Source organism: Capsicum annuum, chromosome 11, assembly GCF_002878395.1.
Source record: "Capsicum annuum cultivar UCD-10X-F1 chromosome 11, UCD10Xv1.1, whole genome shotgun sequence".
Classification (NCBI taxonomy): domain Eukaryota; kingdom Viridiplantae; phylum Streptophyta; class Magnoliopsida; order Solanales; family Solanaceae; genus Capsicum; species Capsicum annuum.
Genome location: NC_061121.1, coordinates 106,125,225 through 106,142,219, shown reverse-complemented (window position 1 = coordinate 106,142,219; position 16,995 = coordinate 106,125,225).

Below are 16,995 nucleotides of genomic sequence, written 5' to 3'. Positions count from 1 at the left end.
AGATACTCAGTCACAGGGGAGTGTGGCCCAATAGGGTCATACTTATCCACAGTGTAAGATTTGTTGGAGGAATCACCCAGGAAAGTGTTTTTTTAGGGGAAAAGTTGTTATACTTGTGGAAAAGTGGGACATCTTTAGAGAGATTGCCCTTCTGCTGGAGGAAATACAAGGGGGACTAGGCCCTAAGCTGCCCCCATGGCTCTTTCTCCTAAGGGTGCCCCTTCAGCTATCGGGAGCGGTATGTTACAAATTTTTTCTCGTGATATTTATGTATTGCTTGATCCCGAGTCTACTTTATCTTATGTGACCCCCCTATGTGGCTGTTGGTTTTGGGTTTGAGCTTGAAGTCATTAAAGAACCCTTAACTTTTTCCACTCCTGTAGGTGATTCTATTACTGCTAAAAGGGTTTATAAAAATTGTGTTGTGTCTATTCTTAGTAGGGATATTGTGGCCGACATTATAGAACTTGATATGGTAGATTTTGATGCCATCCTTAGGATGGACTGGCTCCATTCGTGTTATGCCACCCTTGATTACAGAACCCGAAAGGTCACTTTTTCTTTTTCGAATGAGACAGCAATTGTATGGGTAGGGAGTTCTGTGGAACTTAGAGGTCACTTTATCTCTTATCTTAGAGCCTGAAAGCTTATCTCCAAAGGTTGTATATACCATCTAATCTGAGTAAAATATTCAAGAGTTGAAAACCTTCCTTTTCAGTCAGTCCCTGTAGTGAATGAGTTTCCAGAAGTCTTTCTCGAAGATCTCCCAGCGATACCACCTGATAGGGAAATAGATTTTGGCATTGATATATTGCCAGACACTCATCCTATTTCTATTCCACTAGAAGAGTTAAAAAAGCAGCTAGTACCCTTGGGGTGCACCTATACTTTTTGTGGGACAAAAAGACGGTTCCCTTCGTATGTGCATAGACTATCGTCAGCTGAATAAGGTCATGATTAAAAACAAGTATCCTCTTCCAAGGATTGATGAACCTTTTTACCAACCTTAGGGTGCTAAGTGTTTTTCGAAAATAGATCTTCATTCGGGTTATCATCAGTTGAAAGTTAGGGAGTCAGATGTTCCCAAGACAGCCTTTCGAACCCGATATGGTCACTATGAATTTCTAGTCATGTCTTTCGAGTTGACTAACACCCCTGCAGCCTTTATGGATCTTATGAATAAAGTATTCTATTAGTTTCTTGACTTGTTCTTCATTGTATTTATTGATGATATCCTGATCTATTCGAAGAGTAAAGAAGATCACGCCAATCACCTCTGAATTATTCTTCAGACCCTTAAGGATCATCAGCTGTATGCCAAATTTTCTAAGTATGAATTCTGATTAGAGACTATTTCCTTCTTGGGGAATATTGTATCCAGAGATGGGATAAGAGTGGATCCCCAAAAAGTTGAAGCAGTGAGAAAATGGCCCAGCCCCATGACTCCAACCGATGTTCGGAGCTTCTTGGGTTTGGCGAGGTATTACAGAAGGTTCGTAGAGAGTTTTTCTTCCATAGCTGCTCCTCTTACTAAACTAACTCAGAAAAAGATAAAGTTTGTATGGTCTAACTTATGTGAAAACAGTTTTGAGAAGTTGAAGGACAAGCTGACTACTGCTCCTGTTTTGACCCTTCCTGAGGGTGTGGATGGTTTTGTGGTTTATTGTGATGCATCCCATGTGGGACTTGGTTGTGCATTAATGCAGCCTGGTAAGGTGATAGCTTATGCATCTAGTCAGTTAAAGGTGCATGAGCGCAACTACCCCACTCATGACTTGGAGTTAGCAGCCATGGTGTTTGCACTTAGAATCTAGAGATACTATCTCTATGGAGTTCATATTGATATTTATACTGGCCATAAGAGTTTGCAGTATGTTTTCTCACAGAAAGAATTAAACCTCAGGCAGATGCGTTGGATGGAGCTTTTGAAAGACTATGATATGAGTCTACATTACCATCCGGGCGAGGGAAATGTTGTAGCCGACGCCTTCAGTAGGTTGTCTATGGGCAGCCTTTCTCATGTAGAAGAAGGAAAAAAAGAGATGGTGAAGGATATTCACCACCTTTCAAATCTAGGAGTGTGACTCTTAGATTTCGAAGACGGAGGGATGATTGTTCATGAGTTATCTAAGTCATCTCTTTGTGCTGAAGTTAAGGAGAAGCAGGTTGAAGACCCATCTTGATGCAAATCAAGAAAGATTTGGGTTAACAAAAGGTTATGTCATTTAAAATTGATGGTGATGGTATTCTGAGATTTCAGGGTAGGTTGCGCATTCCAAATATTGATGGGCTGCGGGAAAGAATCCTTAATGAGGCGCACACTTCGAGGTATGTCATTCATCCAAGCTTTACTAAGATGTACCACGATCTGAAAACCTTGTATTGGTGGAATAAAATGAAATGTGATGTAGCTGATTTTGTGTCCAAGTGTCTGAACTGTCAACAAGTGAAGGTAAAACACACGAGGCCAGGTGGTACTTCCGAAGAGATAGCCCTGCCTTTATGGAAGTGGGAGATGATAAACATGGACTTTATTATAGGACTTTTGAGATTCCGAAAGTAGTATGATTCTATATGGCTGATTGTAGATCGGTTGACAAAGTCAGTCCAGTTTTTGGTTATGAGAACTAATTATTCGGGAGAGGGTTATGCTAAGATTTATATTGAGTAGATAGTTCGGTTACATGGGGCACCAGTGTCCATTATATCTGATAGAGGTACGTAGTTTTCATCTCAGTTCTGGAGATCTTTTTAGAAGGGTTTAGGTACACAAGTGAATTTGAGCACAGCTTTTCACTCTCAGACGGATAGGCAAGCTGAGCGTACCATTCAGACCCTCAAGGATATGTTGAGGGCATACATCATTGATTTCAAAGGTAGTTGGGTAGATCACCTGCCACTGGTTGAATTTGCTTACAATAATAGTTCCCATGCTAGTATCAAGATGGCTCCTTTTGAGGCTTTGTATGGGAGGAGATGTAGGTCTCCAAAAGGATGGTATGAAGTTGGTGAGACCCAGTTATATGGGCTTGATCTTGTTCATCAGGCGATGGAGAAAGTGAAAATCATTAGAGAACGACTCAAGACTGCTCAGAGTCATCAGAAGTCCTATACCGATGTTTGGAAAAGAGAACTAGAGTTTGAAGTTGGTGATTGGGTGTTTCTCAAGGTTTCTCCTATGAAAGGAGTTATGCAGTTTGGAAAAAGGGGTAAATTGATCCCTCGCTATATAGGGCCATATCAAATTCTGAGAAAGATTGGTGTAGTTGCTTATGAGCTATAATAGCTTGTAAGTTTGGGTTCCATTTATTCGGTATTCAATGTATCCATGTTGAAGAAATGCATTGGAGATCATTCTTTGGTATTTCCAGTAGAGGGTGCCAAAGCGATAGATTCCTTGTCTTATGAAGAAGAGCCCATTGAAATTTTAGATTGCCAAGTTTGAAAGCTGAAGAGCAAAGAGATAGCCTTAGTAAAGATACTGTTGAGGAATCAGAAAGTCAAAAAAGCAACTTGGGAGTCAGAACATGACATGAGAATTAGATATCCCAATTTGTTTGCTTCAATGGAGGATGAGACAGAAGGTACTATTCCTATCTAATCTTTCCTAGTCCTTTATTATGCTTGAAATCATGTTTGTCTATGTCCCGCATCATCATTCGGGGATGAATGATCCTAAGGGTGGGATAATGTAATGCCCCGTATTTTAGGCTACAATATAGGCCATGATTTTGATGTGTTGATAAATCCGAAAGGCACAAAATTCTATGCCAATATGGCATTTTAATTATTTGTGTAGCATGTGAATCCATTCAAGCTTGAATTTAGACCATAGGGGTCAATTGACTCAAGGATGAGTTGAAAACTACTTTGACCGATTAAGCTTAAGTGGACATTATAATTTGTGTCAACTTCTACCGGCCATGACTCTTTGTATATGTCAAATTACAAAGCTTACTATGTGTAAAATGATAGGTTTTCGAGTTAGCTTTCCAACAATTCTAATTTTGCTAAAATTCGGCACCTGACCAAGAAGTTATGGCCTTTCAAAGTAATATACGTCGCCTAACCAATTGCATATGGCCACTGAAAGCATAGGCGATAGCATAGGCGGCGCCTATGTAAACATAGGTGATAGCCTAGGTGGCACCTATGTAAACACAGGCGATAGCCTAGGCGGCGCTTATGTAAATATAGGCGATGTTCAAGTGACTTAAACACTCCGTTTTTGGGGCAAAATGGTCCTTTTCCACCCTTACTTAGCCCTAAACACGAAATTAAGTTCCAAAGACCCCAAAATACACCTACATTCATCAAAAGTGCTCAAGGATTCTCCTTAGGGTTTCAAAATAGAAACCCAAGTAACACAAGATTCAACCGGGGGTTTTAGAAACTAATTGCATATTTAGAATCCCCAGAACGTAGGCTTCAAGAAGCATCTATAATCTTCACATATAGAGGTACGTGGGTTTATCTCAAAACTCTCATGGGCTTTAAAAATTCATGTTTTCAAAATGGGGGTTTTGAAATTATGAATATGATATGTTTTAAACGTTTTATGATATTGATTTGGTCTTTAGGCCTAATTCCAAGGTGATTGGATATATTATATATGGATATGCATGTGTTTCATAATGATGATAAATTGAGAGCATGATTTAAATGTAGCCCCTCTCTTGATATGGTATTGTTTTAAGTTTTCACATGATATGAATCGTTTGAAATCATCTTGAAATGCATGTCATGAAATGTCTAAAAAAATGTCATGATTTGGATATGGTTTTTGACTTTCAAAGAGAGGGTTGTTTTGTTCATGTTGAAATATGTTGAATATGATGATTGAATGAAGAGAATGATATGATACTAATTAACTTGAAAGTCGGGTATGACGATACCCTACATAGTATGACATGTGATTGATTTGAACAAAGTTTGAAGGCATTTATTTTCATGGGAAAGGTGGATGCCCAAAGAAGGCGTTTGAGTGAAAAGGCTCATCGCTGGAAACCGTAGTGGCCAATGCAGGTCATATGATATTGTATCCTACATAGAAGGATAATAAAATAATTAGGACATCTCACATGGGGGGATTCCCTGTGGTGTACTCACATGGGGGGTATACCGGCTCCAAATCCTGGCGTCTACTTGGATTGGAGGCTTGGCCGCTGAGCACCAGAGGCGGATTCCACATAGTCGTGGAATTACAATTGTAGGGTATTCCACCTAGATCAATTGATTTACATTGGTATTGAAAACTATTACATTATGCCCATGTCTTTTCAAATAATCTAATGTGAAAATGCTTTATAATGGCTCTCACCCATATTGTGTAAAAATATTATATCTCTGTTTTGATTTCTCTGCATACCAGTACTTTTGTATTGACCCACTTACCTCCCAGGTTTGGAGGCACAGTATAGAGGTCCAGACAACCAGTAGATTCCTTCCGACAGATCGCAGAATCAAGTGGTGAGCCTTCTATATTTTAGAAGGCCTGATGTCTGCAGTTTAATTTTTCATTTATTAGTTTTGGGTCTATTGGGGGTCTTGTCCTAGTTTTCAGATAGAGATTGGTTTTAGTCGTGTAGTAGAGATTTTGCAGACGTTATAGAGATGTTATGTTGATATTGTGGGACATTATTTCCCATCATTACTTTCAAATGATTCTTGACCATGTTTTCGTTATATTGTGTATCTTCCACATTTCTTTTATCATATGAATTGTGTGCATGATTACCAGATAGATAGGGATGTTTTGGGCCTCATGGTTTGGAATACTCATCACGGCCAGGGCCTAGGTTCGGGTCATGGAAATATCCCTCTAAGAACACTTACTTCACCGAAGTACTTGAGAAAATTGAGACAATGCATAAGGCACCTATGAACTGGTGCATAACTAAATGTCTGGGATCTGAATCTAATGAATGACACATGAACTGAGTTATACTTGCAACTACTAGAATGCTCTATCTTGGGACAGTTACATCCCTGAGGTTTCTGAGAGCATGATTAGATAAAAAGGTGAGAAACCAAACTATATAAATCTGACTACTAAACTGACTGCTGGTTTTACTGACTAACTCATGCTAAAAACTTAAGCTCAAATAGGAGAAAAGGACCTAACAATGCATATAATAAAGATAAAAGACTCATAATGTACCCGAATCTATGTTAGGGAAACTTTTTTTATCATGGCGAGCCTGAAGTGCATAAAGTTTGTTCTGACGCTGACCACTATTGGTACTAGAAGTGGAACCCTGCTGATGCAAATCTCTACCCCTCTGAGCTAGCACTCTATACTCCCGCATCCTATGGACTAGATTACCATATCCAAAGCATACCTGACTATTTGCTCTACACACACCTAGGTGATTCTTGCCACACTCTCCACAAATCGGATAGGTACGAACACTGCTGGCACTACCATGGGTTTTAGAGCCTGGTGCCCCATCATGACTGACATCCCCGAACTTTGGTGAGGGTATTATAGCTGAGGATGGAGCTGGGACTAAAAACTTCTGGCTATGCTGAGAACTGTTACCACCTTGTGACCCTACCTGAGAAAAGCTATAACTACCTGTTCTGGATCTCTTATTGGATCTCGATCTCTCCTTAGATTTATCTTCCTCTATCTACTGAGCATGCATCATTAACCTAGAAAGATCCATGTCTCTATTAAGCATGGTAGTTCTACACTCTTTCAATTTCAACCCAGACACATCAGTCACAAACTTACTCATACTCGCTCTAGGGTCAACTATCAAATCGGGAGCATACTTAGCTAACTGGTTGAACTTAAGATAATACTTCTTCACTGTTATAGAGCTTTGCCTTAGGTTCAAATATTTTTCTACCTTAGCTTCTCTCATCTTTAGCGGGAAAAACTTATCTAGAAAGGCATCCTGAAACTTCTGCCAAGTCATGGGAGTTGCATCCTCCCCTCTACTCTTCTTCCACATCACTACCCTATCATGAGCAATATCCTTCAGCCTATAGGATACTAACTCTACACTCTCCTTCTCAGAAATATTCATAATCTGGGTGATCTTCTTTACCTCCTCAAGATAAACCTGTGGGTCCTTACCTGCTACTGACCAAAAGAATTCTGGCGAGTCCATTCTCATGAAATTTCTTATCCTGGCTATGGCTGCATCCCTATCTTCCTGAGTTAGGGCTACAGCTTGATGATTCCCCTGAACATTACTCATCACAACTTAGGCTAGTGCCTGAAAATCTGTCCAGAACTCTGTATATGACACATTCTCACTCGGAGGATCTACGAACTGAGGTGGCTGGTTATCATCCTTATAGGTATTGGATTTGCGAGGAGGCATACTTTGTAAATATAAGAAAGAAATGGATTAGAATGAGGAGTAAATTGAGCTCATGCGTAATCGTATGACATGAATACTGAAAAAAGGGAAACTATTCCTAAAAACATCTTATAACCTCCTGTACATAAATGTGGCGCGCAACACACCCATGCACAAGACTCTACTAGATATGGATTTTGAGACTTCCTAGGACACTATTGAACCTTAGGCTCTAATACCAAGTTTGTAACGCCCTGATTTTCTAGAACCGAAATGCCACACGATGCTCATGAACTCGAGGGACCATAAGCTAACTCTTTCTGATATATGTAACTAAGCACTATATATTATACTGAAATTAATGCTGAAAATAGGCAGAAACTTTCCATAAGGTTCAAAACATCTAAAATATTCAATACTGAAAAATAATTACTAATATATTTGTCTGAAAAACCTCTAACTATCTGAAATGTAGAGTTGATGGTACATGTCCCCAACTAACTCCGTCTACTGTAAATAAACTGGATCTAATGTGATAATAAAATAAAGATCATCCTCGAATGAAGAGGACTCAATGCTATGTTTACTGCTGCTGACTGAGTCTGGACTACTAAGGGTACTCTAGATCTTGTGCTTCTGAATCTATATTATAAGATACCATAGCGCAAGAGAAAATTATGCATCAGTACTTTGAATGTACTCGTATGCTATATGAGGTAAGACTAAATGCAAGGGCTTATGCATAAACATAACTCAACTGAATAATCATGAGAGTACTGAATGAGGACATATGCTTGAATACACAACCATAACAGAAATCATCGTGACTCTGAATACTGAGACTCGGATACTGCTTTATTGATGTCTGAACTCATTACTAATACTGAGAAACCAAAAAACTAAATCTTCTAATATTAATAACTGAGTACTAAAGTTAAGATTAGTCCTATCTAGCGAGTGATCTATAAATATGATGATACTGAAGTTGATTAACTGAATCTACTCATATTAATGACTGAGTTCTGAGCTTGCCACTCTCGACTGACTAAATCTGTGATCAAACTTTTCTAACGGGTGATCTCTAAATCTACTAATAATGATAAAGAATGATTGTATCTGAGATCAGACCTATCTAGCAGAAGATCTCTAAATCTTTTAATAATAGAAATAACAGACTGAGTTTGAGATTAGGACTATCTGACGGGTGATCTTTGGATCTATTAGTACTAATTCTGATTAACTTTACATGAAACCAGGCCTATTGTAACACCCCACATTTTAGACTAGAATGAAAATTCATTATTCATATGTGTAGATGTTCCAAAAGCCTCGAATCCTATGTAAATTTAGTGTGATAATCAATTATGTAGTGTGGTAATCTATTTGATCATGAATTTAGATCATAGAGGTCCCCTAACTCAAGGATAAGTTGAAATCTTTCCTATCGTTCAAGTTTTAGTGAGCGTCAAAACATAGGTCAACTTTAATTGATCATAACTCCTTGTATATATAGAATTAGAGGACCTAATATATGTCAAATAAAATCCCTTTGAACTAGCTTTTCAATGATACCAAATTCTCCTAAATCTGATACCGGAGCAAAAAGTTATACCCATTTTACTCCAGCATATCAGCCTGGAAAACTGAGTGATGATATTCATGATAACATATACAAGTGTGATGACTTATCACAAACGTCGTCAGCCTTACACAGAATCAAACCCCCAGTGATGATATTTCTAATAAGTTATCACAAGTGTGACAACTTATCATGAATTTCATTAGCCTTAGGCAGAAATCAGCTCCCTAGTGACGACATTTATGACGACTTATCACAAATCTGATGACATTTCAGCTTTGGTCGTCAGCTATGATTTTCAGCAATTAGGAAGTGATTTTGTAAGGGTACTTTGGTCTTTTTATTCACCTCCCCCGACTTATAAACCTCAAGGGACGTAACTTTCTCCTATTTTTCTTTAGTTAAACATCTCAAAAAACCTCTCTTACACTTTCAACCACAAGATTAGTGTTTTTATTAAAATCATCTCCCAAAAGCAAGATTCAAGCCCTTTTTCCAAGATAATCAAGAATTAAGTTTTCCAATCCAAGAACTCTCCAGCAACTCATCAAAGTTTCTTTTCTAAGGTATGAAAGGTATGCGTAGTGTTCATCCATGGATCCCTTTCATCTATGGAGCTCAAGAATTATGTTTTAAATAATAAATTGTGATTTGCTTGTTGTGTTATGACTATATTCATGTTGATAATTGTTGTTTGGGTTCAAGGTTGTATCTTAATGTGTTTTTCATGAAGCATGTGAGTAGGTTAGTTGAAACCCATGAATTTTAGATGGATTATGATTGTCAAATTGATAAGTACACCTATGCCCAAAGTTGTGCATGCAAGATGTTTGATAAAATGCCAAGAATGATAGAATCCATATTTTTATGACTTAACAATGCATAAATGACAAGTCCATTTTCTATTCCTTATGGTTCCACATGAATTCCATGTTATTGATATGTGTTGTTGTTATGAATTGTTGTTATGATATGGAATGTCCATGATATTGAAGTATGCAAGTATACCCATGTTATATGTATTCCTTTTTATGTATAAGATATTGAGAACCATGTGTAGTATGAAATCCTCTATTTATGATATTACGAATTGTGGATTCTATTTCTATGATCAAGAAGTATCATGTGTGTCAGTTTACTTTTATCGAGTCCTGGGGGTACTTGTACCCAAAAAATATAGTCATCTGCCTATAGCCGAGTCAGTCTCAAGATAATATCAATCGTGCTATGATAAGTAGAACTCAGTCAGTTACAGAATTTAGAACTCTCAGATAGTTATATAACTTAAGGAATCTCAGTAATCTAAGTATCATTATCATTTCATCTTCAGTTCAGTATTTAGCTCAGATCTCTGTAGCATTGAAGAAATCAATTCAGAACTTAGTATTATTCAGTCAGATAATAGATTTAGTAGTATTCCATCAGATAACTGAACCAAGTGAAATTAGTCAGCTCAGACAAGTAAGAAACTCAGTAACAACTTCAGTTCAAGTACAAGTTCTATGAATCATTTCAGAGTCTTTCAGTTGGGAGTAGGAGCTAGCAACAAGCGAGTGCAGGGATGACGGCTTCCCATCAGAGAGGTAGAGTTATTAGGAGCAATCCCTAAACACCAAAACTACATAGCCAGCGTAGGATGTAGGAGTCACTGGTCAGAAAAAGGCTAGTCATTCGTCAGAGAGCCTTGACTATTATACTGCCTTAGGCTTGACTTTCTATGAGGGTCACCCGTCAGATAGGCTTGACCAGAGAGGTCTTTACCCATGGCACGATACTGAAACCCTTCCAGCTAGGGTTATAGGTTGGACCCCACTAGTTCAGACTCAGGGCAAGTTGGTTAAGTGAGAACTCCTACAGTTATAGTTTCAGTATCAGTCTTCAGAGTAGAACTCAAAAATTAGGACTGTCAGATAAAGTCATCAATCTCAGTAAGGAACTCAGATAGTTCCAAAGATTCATAGACCACCTGCTAGATAGGCTTGGTCTAACATAAAGTTATTCAGTATCAGTACTTATAGAGGTTACGCATCAGATAGGCTTGATCTCTGTCTCATATTCAGTTGAGTATTCTCAATATCTGCTCAAGAGATCACCAGTTAGTTAGGCCTGATATCAAGCTTAGTCACTCTTAATCATTATTAGAAGATTTAGACTGTTAGATACAGTCACTCAATATCAGTTACATCAGTTAGGCCGATCATCATAGTTATATTAGTTGGATCAGTAGTCATAGCTTACGTTATCAGTATTTAATTTCAGGACTATTAGACACAGTCAATTAGACCAGTTTTTCATAATTTGAATTGTCAAAAATAGTTATTCATCTATTCAGTATCTCAGTATCAGTAAACTCATGTTGTCATCATTCAGACTCAGTAGTCAGTATCACCACGAGTTCAGTTATAGTTACTTATGCATGTATGTATTCTCACATTTATATCAGTCAGCATTGTTTATCCATATAAGCCCTTTGCATTTAGCCTACCTCACTTGTATACTCAGTACATTCAGACGTACTGATGCATTCGTGCTCTGGTGTTTTATTTTACGCCATAGGTTCAGAGGCACGAGTTCCAGAGTAGCTATAGCATTACAGATTTCAACAGTTAGAGTTAGAAGTGAGTCCTCACCTTTTAAGGACATAACTATTTCTCTATCTTCTCATTGATTAGTTTATTCGTTAGAGTTAGTTGAGGACATGTCCCATCAGCTCCTTACTCAGGTTATTCATACAGTAAAGGCTTTTATACTAGACACAGACTAAATTACAGACTAGATTCAGACTTCAGTATTTTAGTTCTATTTTTGTATTATGATACCTCTTTATTCAGACATTTTTATTACTCAGATAATGTTTAGTATTGAACCTTGTGGCCTTCAGTTCATGGTTCTGCATTTATATTCATATATTATGCAGTGTACAGGTACAGATATCAGTCATGGGTTAGCTTATGGTCCCTCGGGGTCATGTGCATCGTGTAGCATTCTGGTTCAAAAAATCAGGGCATTACAAACTTGGTATCAGATCCTAAGGTTCAATAGTATCCTAGGAATTCTAAAAGTTGCATCTAGTAGAGTCTTGTATATGGGTTTCTTCCGCGCCATATTTATGTGCAAGAGGCTATAAGATGTTTTAGGAATAGTTTCCCTTCTTTAATATCTCAGAACGTGCTATAAAAAGGTTCTCTAAGAAACTTATGTGGATTCCCATCATGTTCTATTCATGTCATCTTTACCTTACTCTTAAGGTTGCAGAAGTAATGAGACCCAGAGTCCTATAGATAGAGCTTTCTCAGACCATCCCCACAAATAGTTCAGGATAGTGTTATCTAAAGTTGGGCAGAGTATGTTTCATGGGGTTTAGTTGTATAAAAGGTGAATCAGTAGGCTTGAAACAATGTATGCAAGAGTTTAAGTTTAGTGATCTGGAGTTATATGTGTTGTTGATGGTGTCATAGTGGTAATTCTCATGGTGTGGAGAAAATATAAGTTTTAGAGAGGTAACATTTGAAGGCTAGGATGAGAGTATCATGTTTATTAAAGAATTATGGATATTCACATTATGCTTTAGAGACTAAGCTTCAATCTTTGAAGAATTTAAGTTGGTGGATTTTAGACTAAGTATGAAGGTGTGGATGTAAGTTAAAAGATGTGATATTAGCATCCCATGATAGTAGCTGGTGTTATGTTTATGTATAAGTAGCTAGACATGTTCTAGAGATTTCAGTAGGCTTGAACAGTGCATGCAAGAATTTAAGTTTGATGATTGCAGAGACTAAAGAAAGTTAAGAGTTGTACCCCAAGGGATAGTATTAGCAGTGAGCTTTATACTTTCAAGTGCAGTCTTACAGGATGAGTTATCATTTAGGTACATTATTGTATCGCAGACCCTAGAGTAGATTGATTGTAGTTCAGTTCAGAGTTTAATGAAGTGTTCCCAGACTTATGATAATGACTTGAGGCTAAGGTGGAAGGTTTAGTTGAAAGAATGTAGAAGCAGTGCTTCAGTTAAACTTAAGTTTTCATCATGAGTTAGTCAGTAAAGCCAACAGTTCAGTTTAGTAGTTAGACAATCAGATTTGTATAGTTTGTTTTCACATCTTTCCATCTAGTCATACTATCAGAAATCTCAGTAAGGTAACTATTCCAAGATAGTGTACCTTAGTAGTTGTGAGTATAACTCTGTTCATGTATCATGCATTAAATTTCTCTCTCAGATGTTTAGATATGATCCAATTCATAGATGCCTTGTGCACCGCCTCAGTAGTCCTCAAGTATTCCAGTGATTTAAGTGTTTTTAGAGGGACATAGTGTCCCAAGGGGGAGATGCTCTATAAATCCATAAAGTTATCAATTTTGTAAACCCATTCAGTTTTATGCATAGATTCCTATTACGAGTTAGCATCAGTAATCATTGCACAGTCATTCATGCTTTCAAGAGTGAGTTCAGTCAGACCTCCAAGAGAAAGTTTAGCTTATCAGTGTATTAAGTCATACGTTCATGAGAAAAACTCATCCAAGTATCCATGCATCAGATCTGCATATCCGTCATGAGGATTTAGCTTATCAATAGTCTCATCCGGGTATTCTATGCATCAGCTATGCATGCATACTCTAGTGGAAAATTCAGTGTGTAAGTAATTTTCATTATATAGTCATGTTTTAGATATTCACGTCCCTTAAGTAAGTTCAGTTAATCAGTACTCATAACTTATCAATAATCATTTGAGGATGAAGGATTCCAAGGGGGAGATAATGTAACACCTCATATTTCGAACTAGAATGAAAATCCATTATTTATATGTGTAGATGTTTTAAAAGCCTTGAATCATATGAAATTTAGTGTGTTAATAAATTATGTAGTTTGGGAATCTATTTGAGCATGAATTTAGATCATAGAGGTCCCCTAAATCAAGGACAAGTTGAAAGCTTTCCTATCATTCAAGTTTTAGTGAGCGTCAAAACTCAAGTCAACTTCAATAAACTATAACTACTTGTATATATAGAATTAGAGGACCTAATATATTTCAAATGAAATCTCTTTGAATTATCTTTCCAAAGATACAAATTTCTCCCAAATCAGATGACGGAGCAAAAAGTTATACCCATTTTACTCCAGTATGTCAGCCTGGAAAACTGAGTGACGACATTCGTGATACTTATCACAAGTGTAATGACTTATCCCAAACATCATCAACCTTAGGCAGAATCCAGCCCCCAGTGACGACATTGCTGATAAGTTATCACAAGTGTGACAACTTATCACGAATGTCGTTAGGCTTAGGTAGAAACCAACTCCCAAGTGATGACATTTGTGATGACTTATCACAAATCTAACGACATTTCAGTCTTGGTCGTTAGCTAAGATTTTCAGCAATTGGGAAGTGGTTTTGTAAGGGTATTTGGGTCTTTTCCTTCACCTCCCATGACTTATAAACCTGAAGAAACATAACTTTCTCCTATTTTTATTTAGATACACATCTCAAAAACCCTCTCTTACACTTTCAACCACAAGATTAGGGTTTTTATTAAAATCATCTCCCAAAAGCAAAATTCAAGCCCTTTTTCCAAGATAATCAAGAATTAAGTTTCCCAATCCAAGAACACTCTTGCAACTTATCAAAGTTTCCTTTCTAAGGTATGCGTAGTGTTCATCCATGGATCCCTTTCATCCATGGAGCTCAAGAATCATGTTTTAAATTATAAATTATGATTTCCTTGTTGTGTTATGACTATATTCATATTGATGATTGTTGTTTGGATTCAAGGTTGTATCTTGATGTGTTTTTCATGAAACATGTGAATAGGTTAGTTGAAACCCATGAATTTTTGATGGATTAAGATTGTCAAATTGATAAGTACACCTATGCCCAAAGTTGTCTATGTAAGGTGTTTAAGAAAATCCCAAGAATGATAGAATCCATGTTTTTATGACTTAACAGTTCTTAAATGACAAGTTCATGTTCTATTCCTTATGTTTCCACATGAATTCCATGTTGTTGATATGTGTTGTTGTTATGAATTGTTGTTGTGATATGGAATGTCCATGATATTGAAGTATGCAAGTATACCCATGTTATATGTATTCCCTTTCATGTATAAGATATTGAGAACCATGTGTAGTATGATATCCTCTATTTATAGTATTACGAATTGTGGATTCTATTTCTATGATCAAGAAGTATCATGTGTGTTCATTTTCTTCCATCGAGTCCTGGGCGTACTTGTACCCGAAAAATATAGCTGTGTGCCTAAAGCCAAGTCAGTCTCAAGATAATCTCAGTCGTGCTATGATCAGTAGAACTCATTCAGTTACAAAATTCAAAACTCTCAGGCAGTTATAGAACTTAATAAATCTCAGTAATCTAAGTATCGTTATCATTCCAGCGTTAGTTCAGTACTTAGGTCAGATCTCAGTAGCATTCAAAAAATTAATTCAAAACTTACTATCATTTAGTCAGATTATAAATTCAGTAGTATTCCATTAGATAATAGAATAATGTGAACTCAATCAGCTCAGTCAAGTAAGAAACTCAATAACAGCTTTAGTTCAAGTACAAGTTCTAAGAATCAGTTCAGAGTCTTTGAGTTGGGAGTAGGATCTAGCACCGAGCAAATACAGGGATGGCAACTCTCCGTCAGAGAGTTAGAGTCGTTAAAACTAATCCCTAAACTCTATAATTGCATAGGCAGCACAGGATGTAGGAGTCCCCCATCAGAAAAAGGCTTGTCATCCGTCTGAGAGGCTTAACTATTATACTGCCTTAGGCTTGACTTTCTATGAGGGTCACCTATCAGATAGGCTTGACTAGAGAGGTCTTTACCTGTGGCTCGGTATTGACACCCTTCCAATGGGGGTTACAGGTTGGACCCTACTAGTTTAGACTTGGGGTATGTAGGTTAAATGAAAACTCCCACAGTTACAATTTCAGTATCAGTCTTTAGAGTAGAACTCAGAAATAAAAACTGTCAGATACAGTTATCAATCTTAGTAAAGAACTCAGATAGTCCTACTAATTCATAAACCAGCTTCTAGATAGGCTTGGTCTAACATAAAGTTATTCATTATCAGTACTTACAGAAGTCACCCATCATATATGCTTGATCTCAGTCTCAGAGTCAGTTGAATATTCTCAATATCAGTTCCAAAGATCACCCATTAGTTAGGCCTGCTCTCAAGCTTAGTCACTCTTAATCATTATTAGATGATTTAGACTGTCAGATATAGTCGCTCATTATCAGTTACATAGGATAGGCCGATCATCACAGTTATATCAGTTGGATCATTCTTCATAGCTTACGTTATCAGTATTCAATTTTAGGACTGTGAGACACAATCAATCAAACTAGGTTTTCATAATTTTAACTGTCAGAAATAGCCATTCATCTATTCAGTATCTCAGTATCAGTAAAATCATGCTGTCATTATTCAGACTCAGTAGTCAGTACCACCACTAGTTCAGTTATAGTTACTTATACATATATGTATTCTCACGTTCATATCAGTTAGCATTGTTTATGCAAATAAACCCATTGCATTTAACCTACATCACTCGTATACTCAGTACATTCAGACGTACTGACGCATTCATGCTATGGTGTTTTATTTTATGCCATAGGTTTAGAGGCACAAGTTCTAGAGCAGTAGTGGCATTATAGATTTCAGCAATCAGAGTTTGAAGTGAGTCCTCACCCTTCGAGGACATAATTATTTATCTATCTTCTCATTGATTAGTTCGTTATTTGGAGTTAGATGGGGACATATCCCATCAGCTCCTTATTCAGGTTATTCAGACAGTAGAGACTTTCAGACTAGACACAGACAAAATTACAGATTAGATTCAGACTTCAGTATTTCAGATCTATTTTGTTATTATGATACCTTTTTATTCAGATATTTTTATTACTTAGATTATGTTCAATATTGAACCTTTTGTCCTTTAGTTTAAGTTTCCACATTTATATTCATACATTATGCAGTGTATAGGTACAAATATCAGTCATGGGTTAGATTATGGTCCCTCGGGGTCATGAGCACCGTGTAACATTCTAGTTTAGAAAATTAGGGTGTTACACTTATCTAGCTGGTGGTCTATGAATCTA